General features: G+C 42.4%; 1 protein-coding gene across 1 annotated transcript in view; it reads left to right on the plus strand.

Annotated features, from left to right (window-relative positions):
• The window catches only part of TDRD3 (tudor domain containing 3), a 388,945-nt gene extending 381,703 nt beyond the window's left edge, over window positions 1-7,242 (plus strand). The window contains exon 14 of the mRNA XM_063125988.1: window positions 7,228-7,242. The gene's annotated coding sequence lies outside the window, so the exon portion shown is untranslated. The remainder of the gene's footprint in view (window positions 1-7,227) is intronic.
• The last annotated feature ends 2,002 nt before the right edge of the window (window positions 7,243-9,244 follow it).

Consider the following 9,244-nt stretch of genomic DNA (forward strand, 5'->3'; position numbering starts at 1 on the left):
GGGTGCATTTTCCACATTTCTTTTAAGGTGAAAATGCCTACTCAATTGTAGGAACATAGAGTTAAATGGGACCTCCCTCCCTCCCCCTTCACAGTTGAGTGGAGAACTGCCTCACCCTCCTCTTTAGTTAGTGAGACCACTGTTAGACACACACGCCCCCAACAAAGAACGGGATGGTGGAATAGAGTGCAACAACAGCAATACATGGAGGGAAGAGCACATTTATTTTGCAGGGAGGGAAAATAATCCAGACTTTCTGAGCTCCAATAAGAAACCAAACCTGGAGGGTAAGAGGCAAAATGAATACAGGATGTGGACAACGTCATATGAGTACCGGGCTGAAAAGGTTCACACCAGGCATGGTGAATGTACGATAAATCACTGGTGTGATGGAGCTCACTGCCTGGATGCCTAGCCAGCTGTGAATGTTCTGAGCATGTGCAATTAGCCCAGAGAGTTCTGAGTATGTGTGAACTTCAGACACCGGGCATCTGGAGAACTCCTGAGTCTCCCAGAATCATTCAGTGGTCGTACACATTAGAAGTTGCATGTCGTTTGATTAAATCAATTGCCAATTGTAGTTAATCGTCTTTAAGGATGGATTGCTTTTCTTAATGAATGAGACCTACCATACTTGCAATATTAATATAGAGCTCAGGACTTTATTAAACCTATTGCTTATGAATGATGCATATATGTATGCATTCATTCACACACACACACACACACACACACACACGCACACACACTTTACCTCATAATATAAATTGATTTCTCTGATTAATGAAAAATACAACTATGAAATTTAGGCTGCAGCCCTGTACATATTTGCCAGGGAATAAGACACATTGAACACAGGGGGATTTTTTTTCCAGTTTGTGAATAGACATGCATTGTTAAATTGCCTTGGTTATTTTAAATATAAAAATAATGAATGGTATGTTTTGTTTTGGTTTAAAAATGACTTTGACAGATGTGCTTTTGGGGGGCAGGGTCTGAATGAAAAAAATGAGAAACCTTGCTGTAAGCCAAGTTAAATGGTTCTTCTGAACCTTTTAATTTCAGTGGGAGAGTCATAGTACAATCTTATGCATCTTTACACGTGTTTACTCACTTATCCCAAGGTAAATGTGTATAAGCTAATATTGTGCCCTTAAGCATGTTCTGCAGGCAATTTAATGTCATGCTTGAGCATATATTTTCTTTGATAATGTTCTATCAGACATTAAGTTTAACAGCATAATAATAAATGTCTTTTTAAGAGATGAATAGAACTCACAAAGCAACATGTAATGGACAATATTCTCTATTTATAGAACTCCATAAATACACAACTGCTGTATGATTGGCAATTTGGCATTACTTCCGCTCAAATAGGCAGAAGCCATTCTCTGAAAGCATAGCTCTGAAAAGGCTTGCTTCAAAGGAGAAAATGGCAGATGTGAAGGTAGGGCGATAGACTTCTAGTGTGTCTTTTAAGGCCACAATACCATCTACTGAAACCTGAGGACTGGATAATTCTCTTATTCTGACCTGCATCCGTTAGATATATCCAATCCCAGAATTTTGTTTTAAAAACCTGCTCCTGAAAACAGGGGGTATGCTATCAAGGAATATTGGCCAAGTCTTTCATCCTTATCATGGGACCAATCTATTTGCATATTATAGGCTGACCATTTGCGTCTTCTTGGTCATTTGGCAAACACTACTATTTTAGTTTTGGAGTAGTTAATTTTGAGATGTTCACTTTCCAATATTCACTGAACCTCCTCAATAGTCTTGACATCCTTATTTGCGTGGAGAATAGAAGGACCATAGTATCTACATACAGGAGAACAGATGTTTTAGGATCTCTGTTCACAAATGCTGTGTAGAGGTATTTACTCAGCCCAATTTGTGCAGAAACCGTTCCTAAACCCTGCCTGCTCAGGGGATATAAGTTGATTGTGTTCAGCCCAGTCTTGCAATTTATTCAGTAGGTGTCTAGAATACAGTATAGAGCTTATATCCAGCAAACTAATCCGTCTATAATTCTTGGGGTCTGTTCTGTCTCCTTTCTTGAAGATGGGAAACACTATGCTGTTCTTCCATCCTGATGGCATCCAGCCTTTGGCATTTGTATAGGGAGAATCATTTAGCAAGAATGGGAGCCCACCAATCTGTATTTGATTTAAACAATTCTGGAGGGAGCATATCTTTACCAGGCATTTCACCACTGTCTTATCAGGTCTTTGATCTCATTTGCAGTCTCGGGAGACCATTTGGGCAGGCCTTGCGGCATTTGGTTGGTGCCAATTTCTAGATCTATGCCCTCTTCAGATGTTACAAAAATAGACTGAAAATGCCCCACCCACACAGAGGGCATAATTTGAGACTCCACTATTATTCGCTAATGACTTGAGATAACTTAAATGGTCAATAAATTTAGGGTTTTTTATGTCAAGTTGCCTGTCTCTGCTGATGAGTGTAAAACCATCTATTTGGTGAAATGGTCAAAATTACTGGTAAATGATCATTCTCCTACATTCCTTTATCTGTTGTTCAAGAAGATATAATATCCCTTGGTCTTATCTATACCACTTCTGTGAAGACCATTTGTGAAATCTATATACAATTTTCAACAACTCTCACCCTAAAGGGTTCAAAGTAGTATCTATTGAGTTGTGCCCAGGTCATTCCATAACTGTCTTGCATGTTCCAGCTACTTTTCTCTTAAAATATGAGATATAATCATTGTTTTACCACTAAGTTATCTGTATTCTGGTGTTGAGGAAATGTGTGAATGGGCTATTTTATCTGTGCTCACCCTGTTTTGATGTAAGCCCCTGCTATTAGAAATTAAGTTCTATAGCAATTTGATCCAAACTGTAACCAAAAATATATTGAGTAACACTTGCTCAACCAATAAGAAGTGTTGACATATTAGTCAGAGTGTGAGCCTCCCGGCGAGGACAGGAAGAGTAGTAACCACAAAGGAACAGATGTTCCAGGATTGCAGTACCATCTACATATTGTTTTTCTAGTCTTAGAATTATCTGCACTCTGCACATGCATAAATGCCTTGTCTAGTATTGGTTACTGTATTGCAAAACTGTATTATGATTGGTTTATTATATGAGGAAGTTCTGTTGTTGCTTCTGAGGATGTTAGCTTTGCCTGCAACTAGTGGGCAGTCCTTCAGATCCTCTAGGGTTTGCCACCTTGCAGCATTGCAGGCTACTCATAATAAATCTTTTCCAAGATGAGAGAAATTGTTTCTTGAGAGTCTTTGACCACCACTCAGCGAACCAAGGGAACCTGCCCTTTCGGGTTCCTCGACACTGGTTATAGAGATGATTCCTGAAATCAGTAGCAGTAAACCACTTTTTCCTCTTCCCAAGTTTTTAAATTTTTTTGCTGGTCTGTCATATGAGATGAAATCTGGCCAAGTCAGTTTAAAATCTTCTTGATGCCAGGTTTCCTGAAACAGGATGATATCAAAACTCTGCAATAAAGGAGTAAAGTCTTTATTCTCAAGTTTATTGGCCCACCCTGCTATATTCCAAGAAATAATAAATCACGCTCAATAAACCTCCTTCCAGGGCTTCAACCACCAGATCTGCCTCCAGGGAATAGCAGATGGTTCTGGGTCTCCTTTAGCTCATGAAGGCCAAGGTCCCAACACACCACCATTAAATTCCAGGCCCTCTATCACTGTTGTCTTAGTGGGCTCTGGTAAGTAGGTTGCTTTCCATGTCTGACAGTGAGATAGCCACCTGCTCCTTTCTGTTCCTTGGTTTCTGTCCTGGCAATTTGTCCCTTAATGTAATACCAGGTGCTGGCAGAAGTTGAGGAAAATATATATAAAATAGGGCACCGGAAAACACACACCAAACCACAGCTTAAAAATTAAAATTCAACACTCAAGGCTGTAGCCAGCAGCAAATAGATAAGACAAATAAAATACCAAAGGCCATGTTGGACTCTCATTGTGTTCCCATATATAACAGTAGAGGTAGGCAGTAGTAGCACCTTTCTTGGTTCTCCTTCAGCTTTAGTTGTTCAGAGGCAGATTTATAACAGTGTGTATCACTTTTGATTTAGGGTTAGAAAGTGAAATACATTGTGTACAAAAGTCCAGAAGGGAAAGAGCTAGAGCTGCTGGCACACAATTCTCCAAGTTCCATCTCTGTTGGCATATCACATGTTCTTAAGCAAGTGACTGTGACATCTCCATGCAGACAGAGACAGATTTGCTACAATGAACTTAGTGTGGCAGACAGCTGAGCTACATCTCCTTGTATGGGTCTGAAATATCAGAGGTAGTTTGCAGCCTTGCCTGAAATTAATGCCCAAACCCACAGGAATGCATTTATTTTTAGGATGATGATGATGATGATTTATATAGTACCATCAGTGTACATGGTGCTGTACAGAGTAAAACAATAAAATAGCAAAACCCTGCTGCATAGGCTTACATTCTAATACAATCATAATAAAACAATAAGAAGGGGAAGAGAATGCACCAAACAGGCACAGGGTAGAGTAAAACTAGCAGTATAAAAGTCAGATCAAAATCAAGTTTTAAAAGCTTTAGAAAAAAGAAAAGTTTTTAGCTGAGCTTTAAAAACTACGATTGAACTTGTAGTTCGCAAATGTTCTGGAAGAGCGTTCCAGGCGTAAGGGGCAGTGGAAGAAAATGGACGAAGCTGAGCAAGGGAAGTAGAGACCCTTGGGCAGGTGAGAAACATGGCATCAGAGGAGCGAAGAGCATGAGTGGGGCAATAGTGTGAGATGAGAGAGGAAAGATAGGAAGGAGCTAGACTGTAAAAAGCTTTGTAGGTCAACAGGAGAAGTTTATATTGGAGTCTGAGGTGAATTGGAAGCCAATGAAGAGATTTCAGAAGTGGAGTAACATGGTCAGAGCAGCGAGCCAAGAAGATGATCTTAGCAGCAGAGTGGTGAACAGAAACCAATGAACTGATGTGAGAAGAAGGAAGGCCAGTGAGAAGAAGGTTGCAGTAGTCCAACAGGAGAGATAAACTGAGAAGGCCAAGCTACTTGAGACATTTTGTTAGGATGAGGCTCAGGCTCCCTGGTTGAAACTCAGGTTCTGAATTCGGCTCGGAGGCTGAAGTAGAAGATGGCAAGCCAAGACAGGGAGCAGGTGGGAGGGGAGGGGGAAGAAATTCTCCAAGACTCTCCAGGAGCTAGGGAGAGATCTTCCCCTGAAGGTTATCAAGCAGGAGGCCCAAACCCAGAGACCATATTCCCCCTCCTGCTAGGAACTCAACCTTTGTCAGAGGGGGAGGGAGCATCAGCATTGACAGATCCCAAAATTGACTGCAGACTTGAGAGAAGCTGGGAGGCAACCTGCAAGACTAGCTTCATGGCAGAAGTTACGTTGTGAGGACCATCCGTGAAGGAGGAGTCCAGTAAAAGCCTGTTGAAACCATCCATTTAGTTGATAGGCAACTGCCTTGCATTGTTTGGCTAATTAAGCTTAGAGGATAGGACCTAGCATTCACACTCCCTTCAGGTGTGAAGAGGTGTTTTTTACTGACTAACTATTTTGTGGATTGCACAGCAGACCTCTTTATTGTCTCACATCTCAGTGGGTGGGCTTGGAATAATGACACATGTAATGTTGTGTCAGTTTCTTTTCCACCACCAATGTGTTATTTATTTTGTTTTAACAAAATGCAGTTGTGGAAGACCAGTGCGGAAGGACAGGCTTCTTTATTCTTTCTCCTTCCCGAATGCTTTTCTGCTAAAAATGGTTCTGTACTTTGTTTATGAAGGTGAAGAAGCCTCTATCGACTCTGCTAATCCTTTGCTGCAGATTGCAATCTCCTCAGCTGCATTTTGTTTAAAGGAAAAAGGGGAAAGGGGAAATAAAATGAAAAACAACACACACCTGTGTCATATTTAGTCTGGTCCAGATAGAGACCATTGTTATTGTAGTTGCTCCTTTTCTGTCATGTGTGGGTTGACATAAAAATTCCATTCATTTCAATGTGTCTACCCTAAATAGGACAGGCATTGAATATAACCCAGTGTCTTTCCCCCACATATATAAGAACACATGCAAGGCAGACAATCCAAGTCCTTCCTAATAATAATAAGCTTGAGGCTGATATTGGATAAGTTATGTCTAGTAGTTATTATGCCGTGATAAGTAGAGCCAGCTCTAGGGATAAGGGGGCATGAGGCAATGTGGCAAAAAGCCTCTGATGAGCCTTAATTTTTTTCAGCACTTCTAGCTGTAATTTGGATTTGCCCCAAACGCTCTGAAACTTGTGTCACTCTGGAACGTTGTGGGAAGAAAAGATGGCAGCTGCCATGTTTTTGAGATGGTGGCTGTGTATTACTTTTGTATGTCTGTTAGCGGCAACCATTTCCCCCCTAACAAAAACATGCATCTGGGACACTGAAGATAATTCAAAATGGTGGCTGGAAGCTACTTGGGCCATAGCTAGACTTAAGGTTTATCCCTGGATCATCCAGGGGTCAAACCTGTTCATCTAGGTGACACACAGGGGATCCAGTGCTCAGGCAGGGGCGAACCCTGGATGATCCCAGGATAAACCTTAGGTCTAGCTGTGGCCTTGGTGTGAGGGTGCCCCAACAAATGTAAATGTTTAAATGGGGCTTGAAAAGGTGTCAGAGTCAAGGACTGGCAGCAGCCCAAGTATGCCTCATAGAGCCACTAGGCCTAATGGTAAGTGAACATTGAAATACAATCTCAATGTGGTTATGCAGCATTTCCCAAAGTAGTGATTATCTAAAGCACATTCTTTTTTGTGAATTACAGCTTGAGAGGCACACTGTTACACCTCAAAGCATTGATTTTTAGAGAGTAAGTGCAAAGTATACTGACAGCCTCATAATTAAATAAATTGACTGAATTAAGTGCACTGAGTATAACAATTAAAGACAAACAGTGCTCCTCCCCTGATTGATAAACCTTTTTTAAAACAACAACAACAAGCAAACAAATAAAAGTCGTATTTTGAATTGGACAAATGCTGGAGAAGCAGCAATGTCAGTTTCTCCAAATGATTTACTCCCAGGTAGTCCAGACACAGACAGAGGTCTCTTTAGCCCCCTCTTTCTAAATGCGAACAGTAAAAGAAGCTTTTGCAGAACCCCAACATTTGCCTCTCATACACTTTAGCTAGGGTATAATTCAGGGATCAATTGGTGCCACTCTGGTCATGTGTTCACCCATCAGTAGGGATGCTGGAGGAATTTGTTTTGGGGGTTGGAGCTTGGTGAGTTTTTGTCAACTCGGCCCCTTGAACCCCAGCTCACAGATCCCTGAGCTGGCTTGATTCAGCATGTGCTGAGATGATCAAGCTCATGGTTTCCATGTGCAAATTCACATCTGGAACATTTGCAGAAATTGCAATTTGTACAAAAATGCATCTGTAAATAGTGCAATTTGTGCAAAAGTGCAGGTGTGAATCATCCTTCATGCCAGCAGTGTAATGCAAATTGCACTATTTATGGCTGCGGTTTTGTGCGAATCACAATTTCTGTCAATATTCTGAGCCACAAATTTGTCGCAGCTTGTGGACAAAAAACAGATGCAAACTCTCGTCAGATGCCCACAAACCGCCTGGTGGCTCCCACAGCATGCCCACTGGGGTTGGGCAACAGGGGGGAATCTGGTGATCAGAGCACAAACAGGACTCCTGGGAATTCGCCATCAGCCTGTTCCATCCTGATGTGAACATTTGAAAAATTGCATTTCTAAAAATATGTATTTTAAAATTCATTTCTTTAGAGTGAGAGACTGGACAGGCAGCCCTGTTGCAGCAGGAAAGCAGGGCTGTCCAGGTGAACAGTGATGGGCCATCTTGGAGGACAAAGGTGGCCCAATTCACCACCACTTTCGTTCTGCCTCCTGAGGCTGTGGTTTCATCTTGCTTAATGGGAGGGTCAGCTGTGGGAGATATGGATCAGATTTATCAGTACTGGAATTCCTAGCTATAGTAGGGTGACCATCTGAAAAGGAGGACAGGGCTCCTGTATCTTTAACAGTTGTATTGAAAGGTGAATTTCAGCAGGTGTCATTTGTATATATGGGGAACCTGGTGAAATTTCCTTTAACATCACAACAGTTAAAGCTGCAGGTGCCCAGCCCTCTTTTAAATCTGGTCACTCTAGTATAGCTCCTGCACCTTTAAGTGTTGTGATGAAGAGGGAATTTCACCAGGTTCTTCATCGTGGTCTCTATGCATCACACATATGGGCTTTGCGCCTGCGCAGAGACCGAACCGGAACCTACTATAGCTGAGTGGAACATTTTTGGTGGGAACCCCTCCCCCATGCTACCGCGCATGTCCAAGGGGTTCCCGCCCTTACCTCAGTTCTTCGTCGTCCGCCATTGTGCCTAGACTGTAAAACTGAACCTCTAGTGTTTTCTCTTATAATTCTTCATTAACCTTTTTCAATCTTCTTCCTTTTCTCGATCTCTCTTCATATTCTTCTCTTCTCTTCTTTCTGTATATAAATTTTTTTTTTCTTGTTAGATAGTTTTTCTTTTCAGCGACTTTGGTCGCGGGTGCCTGAGCCGCATGGCAGTGAAGGCCCTGTTCCGTAAGTGTGTAAAGTGTGGAGCTAATCTTCCTCCTATGGACGGACACTCCCTGTGTTTCCTTTGTTTGGGCGAAGGCCATAAAGTAGAGGCTTGCCACCATTGTATGTCGTTTACCAAACAAACCTGGAAAAACAGAGCTGACCGCCTTCACGCGATATTGTGGGAGAAAGCCCTCAGGGCTACAGAGACACCAAAGATGGATAAAACGGCATCAAATAAGTCCGCTACTGACCATAGCACTGAAGTATGCAAACAAACCAGAGCGACTAATAGGGCACTGATACCCCTAACGCCTGGACAGTCATTGGCGAGTTCCGCGGCCAAGAAAATTGCAAAAAAGGCCAGGACTCCCAAATCTTCCTCCGAAATGGAGAAAAAGAAGAAGAAAAAGAGGAAGGACGTGGAAAAGCCCTCTCTGGGGTCTTCCTGACCGTCCGAACCTCTTCGGAGTCAGTCATTTCCTCCTACGGTACCAACTGCCTCGGTACCGAGGCCTCATTCGACACCGAAATCTCATTCGGTACCGATGAGCACGCTACCGACACACCCTCCCAGCTTATCGGAGGGTGAACTATGCGACTCGGCCTCGGCAGCCTCATTTCAGGAGCCCGTAAGACCTCAAGAGTCTCAGGAAATTATTCCTTTACCACCCTCGCCGAG

Source organism: Elgaria multicarinata, chromosome 5, assembly GCF_023053635.1.
Source record: "Elgaria multicarinata webbii isolate HBS135686 ecotype San Diego chromosome 5, rElgMul1.1.pri, whole genome shotgun sequence".
NCBI lineage: Eukaryota > Metazoa > Chordata > Lepidosauria > Squamata > Anguidae > Elgaria > Elgaria multicarinata.